The 15,690-nt window shown below is 34.9% G+C and overlaps 1 protein-coding gene across 1 annotated transcript in view; it reads right to left on the reverse strand.

The window, feature by feature from the left end:
* LOC135847002 (very long chain fatty acid elongase AAEL008004-like) overlaps positions 1–6,570 on the reverse strand; it is a 61,128-nt gene extending 54,558 nt beyond the window's left edge. Inside the window, exon 1 of the mRNA XM_065366381.1 lies at positions 5,955–6,570. The gene's annotated coding sequence lies outside the window, so the exon portion shown is untranslated. The remainder of the gene's footprint in view (positions 1–5,954) is intronic.
* Positions 6,571–15,690: the final 9,120 nt, after the last annotated feature.

The following is a 15,690-nucleotide window of genomic DNA, read 5'->3' on the forward strand; positions in this document are numbered from 1 at the left end:
GTTGGGGGTTGGGTGGGTTAATTGAGTTTTGGAGTGGATGGGAAGGGTTGGTGGATGCATTTGAGATGAATTTGTTTGTTATGAGAGTTCTTCTAAAATCTGGAGGTAATTCTGCTGCTTCACAATAAAGGCTATCTATTGGAGAGGAATAGAGGGCTCCTAAACAGATCCTTAGGACTGAATTTTGAATTGTTTTTAGGATATTTGAAGTTTTATTTGAGATATTTGCAAAACATGGGCTTCCATACTCAATTTTACTGCGAATTAGAGATTTATACGAGTGAAGTAGAAGTTTGCAAGATGGATTATACTTAGTATTTTTGATTATTTTCAACAGATTTAGGCGTTTCATGATATCTGATTTTACTTTTAGAAAATGAGGAGTCCAATTTAGTTTTCTATCAAAAGTTAAGCCAAGAAATTTAGTAGTGGTTTTGAATTCTAAAGAGTGTCCTTTGAAGTTGAGAATGAGATCTGCAGTAATCTTATTTTTTTGGTGAAAAGTATACAGTGGGTTTTTGACTCGGAGAAGGTTAGACCATTAGAATCTGCCCATGATTCAATTTTTTCAAGGGTTTCTTGGATTACTTGAAGAGCTAGTTGAATATTGTTTATATCATCAGCAAAGATTCTCAGAGAAATGGGTCTAGAAACAACATTGGAAATGTCATCAATCAGCTTGAGGCTGGTCCAAGTTTTTTATGCAAATGTTTACCTTTTCGTCAAATTTTATTGAAATTGCACCATTTTTTTGGTAATTTTAATGTTTTTTTTTTTTTTTTACTTCTCATCAAAATCATTTTTTTTCAGCACTTTCTCAGGCTACTTTTACCGAATTTTGTTTGAATATCGTGATTTTTCCTCTTCAATTTCAGAACTTTTTGCATTTTTGAGAGATTCAAAATGCTTTTTCGTGTTTTGTATCATTTCAAAAAGCGTTTTCCTTAATATTTTACGCGATTTTTACTTCGAATTATTTCTTCAAAAAATTCAACAGTTTTGCCAACTTTTTCAAATTTAAATTTTTTTGAGTGCTGTTTCAGCAATTTTTCACAATTTTTTTTTGTAGTTTCAAAAAAAAATTTTCTTGTGAATTTGCGGCGATTTTGATGTTTTTTTGTGGTTTTATGTCATTTTGAATGAAATTTCTTACAAGGTTTTATGGAATTTACAACATATTTCTCAAACTTCTTCAAAAATTTATTGCAATTTTTTGTATTTTTCAGCGATTTAAATGATTTTTTTTAATTGTCATTTTAGCAGGTTTATTTTGTCAAAGTTCCATCATTTTCTGCCAATTTTTACTTATTGTTTTCAATGTTGTTTCGTGTGTTTTCGTCAATTAGTCGTGTAATCGACACTTTTTAATGTAATTTTTTTCAAGTTTCACTGAAATTTCACTGATTTTTCGTATTTTCCATTTTTTTAGCCATGCAATTTCTGCAAATTTTATTGATTTGAATCCTTTTTTGGAATATTTCTTCTATAATATTGATCGTGTTTTCAACACTTTTCATGCAACTTTTTCCAAATGTTACGGAGCTTTCCTTATTTTTTGTTGATTTTCTGTGGTCTTAATGCATCGCATGGTTCACATTTCCGAGTAGGTAATTCAATTGTAGTTTTTTTTGGGGGGAGGGGGGAAGGGGGCAGCAGACCAGAGATGTGTTTGTAGTTTACAAAAGTGCCAAGTTATAGGAAGTTTAAAATTTCGTTTAAAAATTGTAACAATTTTTTATTCGATAAAAAAAATTGGGAAGAGTAGTGATATTTTTTGAATCTCGAGAATTCAATTTCTCAAAAGTTTTGCTCTGATAGACCTTTGAAGAAGTGAGAGGGGGGAGATGTAAAATCACGTTCAGAATTTCGTGTTCAGAAATTTTGTAGACATCCTGTCTTGAAAAATTGACAAATCAGTTTTAAAACTGCAGTCTGAAGCTCCTTCTTGTTAAAAAAATTAGAGCCTTGTAAGACTGAGTCCTCAGTGAATGAAATTTTGAATGCTCTTTTGGAGATTAGTACGTTTTTTTTTCAATTTTTGAATTCATCAAACCCTCTGACATTTTTTGGGTTAGAAACCGAAATTTATATTAAAATGGGTAGCCCTACCTATCAAAAAGTTGTTTTTTCTTTTAAAAAAATCAAAGATTCAAATTTTCCATTATATTTTTTAAAATTTGACATTAAAATGAATTTTTTTTCGAGTTTATTCGATTCTGTTCCAGGAACTATTGCCCCTTCCCCAACCACAAAAATAATTCTGCGTAAATCTAACCCATTTTCGTTGAAATAGGCTATCTCAAAACGTGAAAAAAAATTATTTTCAATTCCATGAATAAGTACCAGGTGTATATAGCCTACCTTTCTACGCATTACGTATCTGTGAAAATTTATGAACGATTCGAAGCTCAAATTTAAATTGCAAAACCGTCACCAAATTTTTTTCACTCGAATTTCGCGCGAGTAAAATAATACTATATCGTACATAAATTACAAACTATACTCGTATACATATGAAAGTATCCAGAGGCGTAGATACATAGGCGTAGATCAGATCAATACACTTCGCAACCTCATCTATGAAAGAAAGATCCACGTGCATTTTTTTCCATATGAGAAAAAAATTCTTTGGCTTCCGTTCAAGGTTTTAAATCTCGTAGTACTAATGATGTCCGCATTTCGACGAAGAGTCAGCGACTTCATCATTGGTTTCTTGCTACAATTTCTCATAACATGGTCTATTCGTATTTCAACGAGACAAATACAGTATACCTACTCGTAGTAAAAAATACGCAAATTTCGAGCAATGGTCGTATTTTCTTCGAGAAAATACCTGTGGTAGGCACTTACTTACTTACTGCAACACTAATAATATGAAATGAAATTACGTGGTCATCGGCTACGAAATCGTACCTACGTCTACAAATAGCACTGCAAATTACGAATTCATCTCGCGTACGTGGGTAGAGAGAGATAGAGAGAGAGATACACACATAATATTACGATACATACAACATAGTAGTTGGTACTGGGTACTGGGTACATATGATATATGATAACACGGCAATTTCTCAGCCCAGTGTTATGTAGGTAAGATCGGTTCGGTTCGGTATGGTATAAACACACGGGCGAGTTGTTATGCAGTTTTGTAACCGCGCCGCGTGCAATTATGGCCGGCGAACGAGAACGCCGAGTAATAATTCTGAAATTGCCAATAAATTGGCGAATTTACTCGTAGTATTTCTCTGTTGCAAACGTTCCGACGACTGAAGAATGCGCTCATACACTCGTCACTATATCGTCGCTGGTCGTCAGATGCAACTGCCGATGCCCCTACACTGTGACTAATTGCGTCTTGCTGTACCTAAACTTACGTATGGGATAATTAAATCGTAGTCGATGGATCTATTTTTATGGGTTACCCAGAGGCCAGAACCTGACTCATACGATCAAAATATGTATATTGTTGAAGGGGCAGCTGGAAAAGGAGTTTGTAAAAGATCTGGCTAAAAAGCTGCATCGAAAAAAGTTCAAAGAGATGTGTGAGGAAGAAATTTTCCACGTTCGATTGAGCATCGAAAAATGTTTTAAGTTGAAGAAAATATTATGTGAGCATGTTTTTTTGTACAATTTTTCATTTTTTACTCGAGAATAATAAAATGGTAAACTAGGAGCAGGTTTTGATGCTTTCAATTTCTAAAAATTTTTGGTGAAATTTTTTCCCGATGAAAGGCCAGTCGAATTCTGCATTTGGATGAAATCAGAAAAAGAAAGGGAAAAATTGATCCTTCGAATTCGAATCTAATCAAAGTGGATTTTGAATGGAATTTTTAATGATGACTGAAGAAGTCAGGATTTTTAATGAGAATGGAATTCGATGCTTGGGTTTAATTGAGAAAAATAGAGGGGGGGCTAATCCTTTAAATTCTGAGTTGATTGGAGCAAATTTTGAACAAATTTTTTGATGACAAAGAAAAAAGCCAAGGTTTCGATGGTAATAAAATTCTGAGCTTGGAACAGTTTTGAAGTTGGAGGGGGGGGGGTGAATTGAAAAAGTAGGGGAATTGATCCTTTAAACTGTGAGCTGATTGGAGCAAATTTTGAACGACTTTTTTTATGATAAAGAAAAAAAGCCAAGGTTACGATGGGAATAAAATTCCGAGTTTGGAAAAATTTTTGAAGGGGGAGGAGGAAGAGGAGGATAGATAAAGCGTTCGAATTCCAATTCAGGGATCTAATGAAAATGGAATTTTAAGTTTGGCTGGATTGGAGAAGGAAGATGAATTGTTCGCTGAGTAAACTTCTCAATGAAAATTTTCACGACGAAGGAAAAAAAAATCCAGGCTGAAATGGTATTTTGGTGTAGGGCTGAATCGGATAGGGGGAGGGACCTTGATTATTGAAATTCTTAGTTGAGACTTAATTGAATTTTGAACGAAATTTTTTATTTTGTACTTGGGACTTAATGAGGAGGGGGGAGGGAAAAACTAAAGTCCCGGAATATAATTCTACGCTTGGGTCGAATTTTGACGAAGGGAGGGGGGAGGAATTGCTATTTTGCATTTCGAGCTAAAGAGATCAAATTTCGAACAAAATTTCAGGCGATGAAGAAAAAATATAGAGTTCTAAATTAGAAGTGGAGGGGGGGGGGGGTAAATTTCCTGAACATCTTTGAAAATTTTGGGGTCCGATTGATCAATTTTCGATAACGATTGGAGACCAAAATTTACGTGTCGAAAAATGCAAATAAATCGATTTTTGAATGGAAGGTTTACTTTGAGGCTGAAATTTATTTTCCATTTCGAATACCTACAATCGATCGTACTCGTAAATTCGTATGGGATCGAAAAATCGGAAATGAATTGGGTACTAAGTTCTGATTGACAGATTTTCGATTATGATAGGTTTTTGTGGGGTGAGAGGGGGAGGGGGGTTGATCCTTCAAATTCTGAGTTGACAAGAGCAAATTTTGAACGAAATTTTTGTTGACGAAGAAGTAAAGCACAGATTCAGTACGAATGAATTCCTAATCCTGGGTGGAATTATTTGACCCTTTGAATTTTGAGCGATTTTTTTTGAGGATGTAAATATTTTGATGAGGATATAATGATGATTTTTGGATCAAATTGTGAGAGGAAGAAGATGGATTGATCCTTAAAATTCTGAGCTGGTGAGAGAAAAATTTCACTCAATCAAAATTTAGGTGATGGAAAAAAACTGGGATTTCATGGAGATTGATCCTTCAAATTTGGAACCAATCAAGGTGAAAATTTTCAAAATAAAGGGGTGAAATTTTTCAAAGTAAAGGAAAAAATTTGAGTTTTGGTTGGAATAAAATCCAGTGTTGGAATTTCAGTAGATGAGTGGGGGGGGGGGTTGATTTTTCAAATTTTGAGCTGACTATAAAATGAATTTTGGAAAAAATTTATGAAGGTTAGAATAATATTTTCAGGGACGCGCCAAAATCAAGTTCTATGTTTTGTTTGAATGATGGGGGGGGGGGGTAATCTTCTTATTTTGGCTACTTAATCAGATCAAAATTTCGAATGATATTTTTCCAGGTTTAATGAGATAGGATGCTGTGTTCGAGTCTAATTTTTTGGGCCAGCTGCCCTTTCTTTTTCAGCTGAGATTTTTTCACAAAATACTCTTCAATTGAAAGATGAAATCATAAATATTTTGAAAAACTTGATCGAGGATTTAAAAATGTAAAATTTTCAATTCTCAATTTTTCCCCTCATATTTTGGAAAAATTTTGAGGATCTGTTTTATGAGTAGGTATGCTTGCCTGGGACGATAAAAAAAAAAAATGAAAATTTTCGAAGAAGGCCCTGCAACTTACTGATCTTCTAATTCATTTTTTCCCTCCCATCTCAGCTTTTCACTTCCCTATTGTTCCTTGTACCTAATTTGAGGGACCAAAAATGCACAATTATTAATCATTCAGTACTTACGTCACGTTTTGATCCAGCTTGCCGGAATGGCTAAAAGCCTGTGAAAAATTAAAAAATCCGTCTTGAAGCGCGAGTTTGCTGTGGGCGAACTCCGTTATCCTTATGGTATCCGTTTTGGCGGCGCACTTTGCAAACTTTTAGAAAAAAAAGTAACTTATCTCGCGATTACAGTGGTGCGAAAAAAATCGCGAAAATCGCAAACCCGAATACGCGATTGATTTTTCGATAAAAAAATATCGCACACTCGCGTCAAAAATAATCAAGTACATATAATATGGTCAATTAAAATCACGTATAAAAATCATACACGACGTATACGTAAATGTATTTAATATACAAGCGACAATCAGCCGACAAAATTCACTCGATTATTCTCGAACTGTTGGAATTTGAGATAGAAATTAAAAAGGTAAGTAAAACGACGACGACGACGTTGAATAGAGCGAAGCGAACGAAAAAAGAATGAGAGAAGAGCGATTAAAAGAAAAAAAATAGCTATCGTATTAAAAAAAATAATAACAACAAAATGTCAAAGATGGTAAACCTGTTCAGCTGACTATCGACGGTACTCTGTGTGCTCGTATTGCAATATAAGAAAGTAAAAGTGCGCTATTGAAGAATCATTTCTCCAGATAGCAGGTATAGAAGTGTTTCTGGACTAACCTTCGGATAGTGGTGGGACATAACCTTAGAAACGGATAATGATGAAAATTGCGTAATGCAATTTTTTTCTCTCTCCTCGTCTGCACCGTGGGTCCTCCTCTGTATCTGTCTCTGTCTCTCTGTACCTCGCTCTAGAGTAAGCTCGCGACTCGCGAGTCGTACAGAATGTTGTTGTTGTTGTTTTGTGGTGCTGTGAGGACTGAGGAGCGACCCCGCGTACCGTCCATGTTCCCTTCCCCCGTCCTGTTGGTACCCTTTTCTTTTCTTCGTCGTCTGTTGTATTTTTTTTTTTTTTAAATTCAATTATTTCCTTAATTACGGATTCATCATCGCAGTTGTATTATTGTATATGGTTTGAGGTTACTGACAATGATGGATTTTCTATTTAACGTGCCATTGCTAAGTTTGGCTATCCATATATCGTGATTTGAGGAAGACATTACTTATCTGCCTATATGAGAATACATATGAGGTATTATTTTAGCCAATTAAGGACCACATTGCGAGAAATACATTTATCCAACTGCGTATTTTATTAGGGTGGATCTTGAAATAAAAAATGTGGAAGGATTCTGATCAAATCCAGTGGAAAACTTCGGTTTGAGTGGAAAGTCACTCAGAATTTTTTTTAACGCTGGAGGGGCTGGAGGGGAGATATTGGTCCTTAAAGAAGGGATATTTTTTGAAAAAATCGTGATTTTTTGCAGCCCCGAACAACCTGTTTTGGGTAAAATGACCCAGTTTCGAAAAATATTCGTTTTTTGAAATTTTGTTCTTTGCAAATATTTCGCAGTACATAATTAAGCCAAAACATCGAAAGATATCATTTCTGAAACTGGGGAAGCATTTTGAAATGCAGTGTTGCAATAATTTTTAAAAAAATCGAATTTTGTCAAGTTTTTGGGTGTTTTTCTCGATTTTTGAAATTGGCAATAGTGGCCAAAAATAGTGCTGAGTGAATTTTGGATTTTCAGCTTTGTTTGGTGAAATTTTATGGAAATTTAGAGCGTCGAAAAATTTGCTGGAGGCTCCAGAAATTTCCAAGAAGGCGCTGGAGGCTCCAAAACGACTGGAAATCTACCTGCAGTCGACTTCGTAGTGTATTTAAATTAGTTTACAGAATTAATTTCGACTTTCCATTTGCATTTGATGCAATTTTGTGGAAATTTCGAGTTTCAAAAATCTACTGGAGACTCCAAAAAGTCGCTGGAGGCTCTAAAATAAATTAAACTCACCAGTAGTAGACTTAATAGCGTGTTTACGTTGGAATTCAGCGCGAATTTCGGCTTTCCAACTTCATTTGATAAAATTTTCTGGAAATTTCAAGTTTCAAAAAATCTACTGGAGGCTCCAGAACTGCTCAAAATGGTTTGAAACAGTTTTTAATCGATTTGGCAGGTGAAAAATAGGGGTTTTGCCTAATTTCAGCTTTTTAGGTCAATTTGGTAAAATTTTGATTTTTTTTCTCATTTTTGACCTGAATTTGATTTTTAAAAATTCACCAAAAATCGAAAAATGCTCTTTAGCATTTTGGCTGATGATGAATTTTTGCATGCTCTTTCAATCTAGCTTTATTTAATTCAAAAAATTTCTTGCAGTCCTAGACCTTAATTTTGAGATGAAAGTTGGTAATTCAGAAAAAAAAAATGTTCTCTTCTCAAATATTTCGAAGGTATTAATTTAGCTACATCATTAAAAGACATCATTTCTGAAACTAGGGAAATATTTTGAGATGCAGTGGTGCCAAAAATCGAAGGAACATGCAAAAATTTATCACTAGCCTAAATTTCAAGTGCTAAAGTTCATTTTTCGATTTTTGGTGAAATTTTGAAAGTTAAATTCTGGCCAGAAATGAGAAAAAAAATCAAAATTTTCCCAAATTGACCTGGAAAGGTGCAATTTGAAAATATACCCCATTTTCGACAAGCTAAATCGATTGGAAATGGTTTCAAACAGTTTTGAGCAGTTCATGGAGACTCCAGCAGATTTTTGAAACTTGAAATTCCCACAAAATTTCATCAAATTCTGTTCGGAAGTCGAAATTTATTCTGCAAACTCATTTCAATACGGTACAAAATCGACTGCAGATGAATTTCAATTCATTTTGGAGCCTCCAGCGACTTTTTGAAAATTACTGGAGCCTCCAGCAGATTTTTCAATGCTCGCAATTTTCACAAAATTTTACCAAACAAGATTGAAAATCCGAAATTTTCTCTGCACTCCAATTTCAAAACGCTATCAAGTCGACTGCAAGTGAATTCAAGTCATTTTGAAGCCTCCAGCGACTTTTTAAAAATTCGAGGGGTCTCCAGCAGATTTTTGAAACTTTAAATTTTCACAAAATTTCAAACTGTGCAGAGTAAATTTCGGCTTTCCTATTCCATTTGATGAAATCATGCGGGAATTTCAAGTTTGAAAACTTTACTGGAGACTCCAGTAATTTTCAAAAGTCGCTGGAATCTCCAAAGTGACTTGAAATCCACCTGCAGTCAATTTCATGGCGTATTGGAATTGCTGTCCAATTAAATTTAATGAAATTTTATGGAAATTTCAAATTTCAAAAATCTGCTGGAGGCTCCAGTAATTTCCAAAAGTTGCTGGAAGCTCCAAAACAACTTGAGATCTACCTGCAGTCAACTTCACAGCCGTATTGAAATTGCTGTCCAATTGAATTTGATGAAATTTTATGAAAATTCCAAATTTCAAAAATCTGCTGGAGGCTCCAAGAATTCTCAAAATGTCACTGGAGGCTCCAAAATGACTTAAACCCATCAGTAGTCGACTTAATAGGGTGTTGAAGTTAGAGTGGAGCGTAAATTTCGAATTTCCTACTTCATTCGATGAATTTTCAGAACTCTGCTGGAGGCTCCAGAACTACTCAAAATGGTTTGAAACGGGTTTCAATCAATTTGGCAGGACGAAAATAGGCTATATTTCAAATTTCTGCTTTCTAGGTCAATTTGGAGAAATTTTGATTTTTTTCTCATTTCTGGCCGGAAATTTAAAAATTTACCAAAAATCGAAAAATGCACTTTAGTACTTGAAATTTTGGCCGATGATGAATTTTTGCATGCTCTTTCAATCTAGCTCTATCCAGTTCGAAAAATTTCTTGCGAGTCCGATGGTGAAAAACCTAGTGATCAAAATGACCGCCATTTTGTCAATCGAGCCAACTTTTTTTCGGCGAGTTTGCTTTAAAATGTTTTTCAGGATGTCCACATTTAAGAAAAAAGTTATCCCGGAGGATGGGGGGGGGGTGGCAATTACTCCATAAGATGTCATATGCTGGACTATTTACTCAAAAACAGGTTTGGTAGAACCTGGGGCGAAAAAGCACTCTGTTAGGATCCATATCTCCTTTCCTGGGGCACCTCAAAAGCTTAAACATTTTCTGACTGATTTTCTACTCAAAATGAAGGACTTCGCCGAATTCAGTCTAAGACTATAAGATGTTGTGTATCTGCTCCAGCCATCTTCTGGTCTGCATTGCGAAATCATTTTGAACTTGAATCCAATCCTTGGATTTTTTCGCACTCGAGTGATCGTTCGCTCTCGACTCGGTGCGGATTTGTTGAATTCCGATTCTTTCTCTCCTTCTTTTTTTCCATATTTTATTACTTTTTGAGTTCAAGGTTTGATTTTGTTTGCACTTTTGAGCGACGTGAGCATCTTACGTGTACCTCTACGAAGCTCGATGTCAAGCGGGGAAGAGCGCAGGAGGCAGAGGTAGAGGTAATTACATACACGCGTGCGTACGCTATGTTGGTATTTTGATTGGATCGGATAGCGGCTCGGACATATGTTTTATGTCAAGATTTTGATTAGAGTTTCCGCAAAACAAAGCGGAGCCTGCGTTTCGCCTTGGCCGAGTAAACGAGATATACGATGTACTACAAAATGAACCATTCATGACACGATATCAAGAAATGTGTCTGCGTGATTGATGCGTTATTAAAATTATTGAAGAAAACACCATTTTTTTTTATGAGCGTTGGTTTTTTTTTCGACTTATTTGTCAGGATTTTCATGTTGATGGAAAGATAAAATGATGATAGTGTGTTTCGAAATTCGCCGAAAATATTATTAATCATTTTACAAATCGATTTTAATGAAGAGGGGACTTTCTGTGCAGGCTCTCTGAGCCTTATAATTGGTATGCTTGAGCTGAATTTGGGGGAGGGGGAATTAATTCTGTGAATTCAGAGTATGACTTGTTGAGAAAAATTATTGCTGAATTTATCGATTCGATTTTTGGAACCTCAGAAGGTTTTAGGTGGATAATCTCCAAGATGAGGTAACGTAAGAAAAGTTTCAAGTTGTCGGAAATTCAAGAGGTGGTAGTCTAATTTAGTCTAGATACGTTGAAAGAAAAGAGAACTTCAATAAGTTCTCAAAAATCTCTAAACTTCTAAATTTTTTCGGTTCTTAAATAACTTTTTTAAACTGGTCACTGGCCAAATAAACACTACATATAATGCTTAAGAGGTAAATTCCAGATTGTACAATTTATTGTACGTACTTATTAGATAGGTATGTAGGTATTTACTTCAAACAAGCGTATCTAGATCTTCGTGTGCAGTAAATCTTGAGATAGAGCGAGAAGGAAGGCGATTCTCGTGTAAAATTGAAACTGGATCTTGTTCGGTTGCAGGCGAATTATGGTTTGGTGAATCATTAATGGCCCAGCGATTGAATAAGATTTGAATGAAGCGTGTCGTAATCGGTGGCTAAGCTAAAGATACCTGGGCCATTGATGATTCAGTTACTAGTCTCATTCGCTAATTCGTCGTTTATGTAATAAGTAGGTATAATTTAAGATTTTTGTGTAAAGAAAAAAAAAGTTTCAGGTTTTTTGCATGTGTTCCACATTGTTTATGATATGACCAATTGTGTTTTAAATTTTCGAATGATCTAAGGAACTCCTCCCCTCCCGCCCCCAACGGTAATTAAAGCTCAAAAATCAAGTTTTAAACACGTATCTACAGAAATATTAACAGGCTAGAAATTAATCTCCATAAATTTATCCTCCGGAAAAAAATATCTAGAAAAAAATTTTGAAGTTTGGTTGAAAAAATGATATAAAAAAGTAGAAACTTTGACAGAAAACGTTTGCAGATTTTTTAATATGGTGATTTGTGAAGAAGGAGGGCTTAAAATTTATTCAAGGCAAAATTTTACCATCTACAAAAAAAAAACACGATTAAAAACGAAAACAAAGCTCCAGAGTAAAATTTCAAAGTTTCATTTTAGAAATTTTATTAGATCAACTTTATTAGGGCAGTTTTGAAACAAAAAAAAAACAATTTTTCGGAATTTGACAAAAAACAGAACAATTTTTGGATATTTTGCCAAAAAAAAGTTTTTTGAGTAATTTTGACAAAATGGGAATTTTTTGCATAACTTGAAAAAAAGCAGTTGGTACTTTTTGTGGTAGTTTTGCTGAAAATCAAGACTTTTTTGGACGTAGTTATTCAAAAAAAAACATGATTTTTTTTTGCGAATTTGGCAAAAAAAGTAGACATTTTTGTTTAGTAGAAAAATCAGAACTTTTTTGCAAGTTTCCCAAAGAAGCTTTACTTTAAACTCTCGGAGTTTCGGGAGAAATAGGACTTTGCAATGTGGACTGAAAAAAGTAGGACTTTTTCGGACATTTTTCAAAAAAAGTAATTTTTTTCATTTTTTGCATAAAAGTGGGGTCATTTTAAGAAGGACTAATTCTTGAAATTTTGAGAAAAATGGACTTTGCAATGTTGACTAAACAAAAGCAGGACTTTTTTGGACATTTTGCAAAACAGCTTGACTTTTTTTTTTATTTCGGAAAAAAAGTAAGATTATTCTTTTTTGCTATTTTGGCAGGAAATTTTTTTTGACGACTTTGACTAGAAAACAGTATTTTTATTATTTTTTTTAAAACAGTTTTTTTTTAGAAATTTTACAAAAAAAACTAGATTTTTGCTTCAAGTTTGGCAAAAGAACAAAACTTTTTCTTAAAATTTTGACAAAAAGTAACGCTTTTGAAACTGTTTCTAAAAAAAAAAAAATCAACAACAACAAATTTCACGAACTTGAAATTGATAAAACAGTTGAACTTTTTCTTGTAATTTTGAGAAAAATGGACTTTGCAATGTTGACTAAAAAAAGCAGGACTTTTTTGGACATTTTGCAAAAGAGCTTAACTTTTTTTTTTGATTTTGAAAAAAAAGTACATAATCATTCTTTTTGCTATTTTGGCTGGAAATTTTTTTTGACGACTTTGACTAGAAAACAGTACTTTTATTTTTTTTTAAACAGTATTTTTTTAGAAATTTCACAAAAAAACTAGATTTTTGCTTCAAGTTTGGCAAAAGAACAAAACTTTTTCTTAAAAAAATTTTAACAAAAAGTAACACTTTTGAAACTGTTGCCAAAAAAAAAGTCAACAACAACAAATTTCACGAACTTGAGTTTGGTAAAACAGTTGAACTTTTTTTTTTGTAATTTTGACAGAAAAACAGAAATCTTTGACCAAAGCAGGGCTTTTTTCATGCTCGACAAATAACAGAACTGTTTTGCAAATTTCACAAAAAAACGAAACTTTTTCTTTGTTTTTTGTTTTTTGTTGTAATCGTAGTTTTTTTTTGCAATTTCAATAAACATGAAGTTCTTCGAAGAAGCAGTATTTTTGTTAAAAGTTTTTCATAGAAACATTATTTTTTCTTGGAAGTTTTTGCAAAAAAGTAAGCCATTTTTAAACGCATTGCATAAAGACAGTGTCTCTTGGAAAATTTTTCAATCACTTTTAAATCAGTCAAATCGGATTTCATGTCTTGAAATTTTCCATCAATTTTGCACCTTTCCTTCTTTCTTCGATTGGTACAAAAACCTGTTTCCTTCCTGGTTGCCTTAAATTGTGGTGTTTCTGACTTTTTTTGTGGGAATCCAGCGCACCATTTTGAATATTCAAAAATTTGCCACCAAGCATTCAAAAAATTTAATAGATCCTTCTCCCCCACCCTCCTAAAAAATGTGGACGTTTGGTGTATTTTTGGATGTTCTTTCTATTTTTTTTTTGACGAGTGTTGAGGTTTTGAAACTCTCGCCCTCTCCCCTTTCACCCTGTAACTTTATCGATTAAAATCAGACCCGAATACCTTGAGTGGAATTATGACACAATTCTCCATCAATATGATTTATTGCACCCCTTCCTTTCGCTCCTCTGCTGATCGTGTCTTCCTGTCTCTTCAGAGGAATGATCTGGCTATAGAAATCTGTCAGAATTGGAACTTAATCAAATACACATAGATAAATGCTGCGGATGCGTTATTGAAAGAATAAGGAAAGGAAGTTTCAAAATATACCTCTCAAAAGTACGGAAGTGTGCAAAATTATTTGAGCCCTGGGAATTTCCCCATTACGAGCATCTTTTCGATGGCAGCGATGCTGACAACAGCAAATACGAGTATGTTCGTGCAATGCGCGCAGTACAAATAATTATAATTGCACTCGATGTTGTTGTGTTTTTTTTTTTTACGAGTACAACGATGTGGTATGGCGCATTTGTAAAAATACACGAATAGTCGACTACCATATGACTATATTGACTGCGTACATAAAATCTCAATTTATTACGTTAGGTAGTAGGTACAAATAACGACCATAATAATACCTTAGATTATTTATGGGCGCTGAAAAAAAAATCGCTGCATCATTTACCTGTACTTGACATTTGATTAGTGTGTTTTTAAATACTTATACAGTATCTGCGTTAGATAGACTTAGGTAGGCAACGACTTGTACAATGTACTTCGTTGCCGAACATCGACAACAGAAAATTCACTCTAGCCAAGGATCTTCCGCGCAGGCGATCGACCAGCTAGGTCTGAATCTCGACTCTTGAAATGAGTATACCGAGGTACTTAAACGACATAGGTATTAATTTTAATTGTAGTCGAGCTTCGCGATATTCTCATTATATCTATCGATCGAGTGTATACGATTTTAAGACAAAACGATAGCGAATGATTTTTACGATTTTAGCCCGGAAACCGCATTTGGCGGCGGGTGCCACGCTTTATTAAATTTCCGTCTTGTTATTAAAATGAAGGATGGAGGATGAATGGCGCGACTGATTATCGAAATCCTATCAGTTGTAATTACCTGTGTACTAGTTGACATTCGCGGTGCCGGAAAATACCTAGGTGAGCTCGGAAGAGAGGTGCGATTGATGCGAGTTATAGTATGTACCTACTTGTCAAAAGCCTCAATCAGGTGTAGGTAGGTACTATATGGATACACTGGATTGGATTCCGAGGTAGACGCTGTCATACCATTCGTCCATATTCGAGAAGAGGAGTCCTGCTGCTTGCCCACAGTACTTAGTGTTGAGTATGGCCCTAGATTACCTACGGTCTACGGGTCATTAGGTATTCAACGACGTACACAGTGTTTATACACCGCATTAGTGCGAGAATAGACGCGATGACACGTGTGAGAAAATTAGTTACACGACTCTGCTCGGCTTTTTGAATGGATAAACGGCATGTCTTTAGTGCATCGGGGCTACACAGCTATAAATGTCAAGTTTAATGATACCGCCACCGCCGCCATTCATCGCCATCGTTGTCCTAGGTATTGGCTTCGCGTTGCCAATTTGTATGATATAATATGACGACTGGGTACGGCTACATTAGTGGAGTATTGTGTATAAATCGTGCTGGTGAAGACGACCACAGCGGCGCAGAGTATATCTCTGTATATTGGTCATTATGTAATCTGATTCTCAGCTACTATTGTTGACTGGATTTTTCACCCGGAGTGAAGTAAATTGACGCTACTGAGCTTTATAAGAACACCAGAAGGCCCTGATCGACTTGGAACGATTTTGTTTTTTTTTTTTTTTATTGAAAGAAACGGCTGGAGGGTCTCTGAGGGTACACACACCCAATCAGATAAATGGGAATTTGACCGCAGCGCCTTCAAAAACCTTACAAACGACGAGCTTCTTGTGTTTTTCAGGTTTTTTCCCCATAATTTTGGCCATGTTTATTAAGGCTACAAGGAGGGGGCAGAGGAGTCCGACAGAAAAAATTAGCTG

This window comes from Planococcus citri, chromosome 5 (assembly GCF_950023065.1).
Source record: "Planococcus citri chromosome 5, ihPlaCitr1.1, whole genome shotgun sequence".
NCBI lineage: Eukaryota > Metazoa > Arthropoda > Insecta > Hemiptera > Pseudococcidae > Planococcus > Planococcus citri.